The sequence below is a fragment of the Lepus europaeus genome, chromosome 23 (assembly GCF_033115175.1).
Source record: "Lepus europaeus isolate LE1 chromosome 23, mLepTim1.pri, whole genome shotgun sequence".
NCBI lineage: Eukaryota > Metazoa > Chordata > Mammalia > Lagomorpha > Leporidae > Lepus > Lepus europaeus.
The window spans coordinates 24140806-24143314 of NC_084849.1; positions in this window are offsets into that span (position 1 = coordinate 24140806).

A 2509-nucleotide genomic window follows, 5' to 3' on the forward strand; every position below is an offset into this window, starting at 1 on the left:
GTCCCCTGGACTGTGCGAGAGCTGCCCGTCCAGCCGCGCCAGCAGCCCCGCGGGCCCCGCCCCGCCCCGGCAGTGCAGCCAACCAGCGCTGGGGTCCCGCCCACTCTCCCGCCCCATTGGGGGAATTCAATTTAGTGGTCACGCCCCTCCCGGAGGCGGCCCCCCCCGCCCCTCGAGGGTCCCGCGAGGTTGGGGATTGCGGTCTGGGGGCTGCCGCCGCTGTCTTCCGAGGGTCGGGAGGACGCTGGCAGGGGCACGCGGGCTCCGTGCCCAAGTACAGGAGGGCCCACCGAGCCGAGGTAAGTGGCCCGGGACCGCACGAGTCCCTGAGCCTCGGGACAGCCCCTCCCCGCCTCCTCTTTGTTCGGAAGACCACGTCCCCTCCCTCGGCTCCACCTCCTCCCAGCGTCAGGGCTCCAGGTCTGTCGCCGCCCCCCAGGCCGCTTTCGGGACACCGGAGCGGGGACCGAGCGGCCAGCACACAGCTCGCCTTCCCCCCGGGTCCGCCACACACCTTTGTCCTGCGCGCGCCCCTTCCCAAGCCCTTCCGGGGCTGCCCCTTGGAAGCGCTGGAGCCCACACGGAGGCCCGGAGGGAACCGATGTGCCCGAGACCAAATGAAGAGTGAGCTAGGGGACCAGAGCCCACCCGGTCCACCCTGAGCAGGACGCCCTGGAACCTCCCCCCACCCCGGGGGATCTCCATGGGGACCAGAGGGCGCGGGACTGGGAGTGGCATCTGTCAAATGCAATGTCAGTTCCTGTGATTTGTGTGAGGACACTTCAACATGTTTGTGGAAGACGGAAGCAGACGTTTATTTTGGTGCAAAAAACAAAAACAAAAACAAAAACTGAAAGCCATGCACATGAGAGATATTCAAAAAAGCTTGTGAAACGGTGGACGTTTGCCCAGTGGTTAAGGGGCCCAAGTCACACGCCCGCGTGCCCGGGTTCCGTGCCTGATTCTTGGCTAATGTGGACTCTGGGAGGCAAGGGACGTGGCCCAGCGGTTTAAAGCAGCTGCCTGCATTTCTGGCATCCTGGATGGGCACCGGTTCGAGTCCCGGCCGCTCCATTTCCCATCCAGCTCTCTGCTATGGCCTGGGGAAGGAGTGGAAGATGGCCCAAGTCCTTGGACCCTTGCCACCTTCGTGGAACACCCAGAAGAAGCTCCTGGCTCCCGGCCTCAGCTTGGCCCAGCCCCCGCTGTTACAGCCAATCTGGGGAATGAACCAGCAGATGGAAGACCTCACTTGCTCTCTCTGTAGCTCTTTCAAGTAAATAAATAAATATTTTTTAATCATGAAACATGTATATTATTTAAAAAAAACTGCGTGGATTTAAAAAAATGTGTACACTCAAGCTTGTTTCTAAAATTCCATTTTCCACGAACTTTTTGAAGTCCCCTCATTGTCCCCGTAGCATCCCTGTTAACAGGTTGGGTCAGGGGTCCATTTTACAAGTGAAGACAGCAGGTGATACGTAGTGAGTGGGGCTGGGGTTTGTGGCCATGGGCAGGCGCTGTCAGCTTGTTGCCCCAGAGGCCCCCCCACCCCACCCCGGAGGTCCAGATCCTCTGTGTACCCTCCACCCCCTCCCCCAATCTAGGGAGAGACCTGGTAGCCTGCTCTGGGAGTCTTAGCTTTATTAGCCCCTTTCATTCCCACCTCCTTCAGAGGTGGCACCATCTCACACCTTGGGAAACCCAGCGACTTGCCAAGGGAGGAGTAGCAAGAAGAAATCGAGTTTGAAGGCTGCGGTTGGAGGCCCTGGGTTCACTTTACCTGGTCTAGACGCAACCTGATTCCCCAGAACGTGGGTCTGTTCTGCCCGCCTTCCAGTTTCCCGTGCTTTTGGGCAGCGCCCCTTCGAGCGCGGCATACCTAGACCTCCTCGGATTCGCAGGGCCTGCCCGAGTGGCAGTCGTGGGTGCCAGTGAGTGGCCTGCTGCGTGCCAGCTCTGCCCTCTTGCCAGCAGGGGGGCGTGGCGCAGGTGAGTGCCCGCGCGAATGGACTAGATTTCTGGTGCACGCTCTCAACTCTACGGTAGGGGGTAGGGAGCCTAGGGGGTAGGGAGCCGTGGGACCTGAAGGCCGGACTCGGCCCCCAGGCCCACCTGCCCATCTTACAAGGGAGGGATGGTGGGGGTGGGGGAGGTGAGTGCTGGAGATCAAAGGGCGGCCCACAGACTTGCTGGGGACACAGCACAGCCCAGGGGAAGAGTAAACATCCCGTGAGCACATGTTGCCTTTCAGACCTGGGACTCTCACTATGCAGTCTGACAGGTGTGCAAGGTACATAACGAACGGCATCACAGTCTCACTGGGAGCTCCTTCCCTCCACCCTGCGGCTGGAGAAATCCTGGAAGGCTTCTCAGGGGAGGTGGTGTGTCCTTGAAGAGGAGTGCAAAGAGATTCACCCCACGGGGAAGCGGGGGAAAGGGATGGATGGGCATGTTGTGGCAGCACGGTGTGAGAAAAGCCGGGAGACTTGTGAGGAGGTGGATTGGC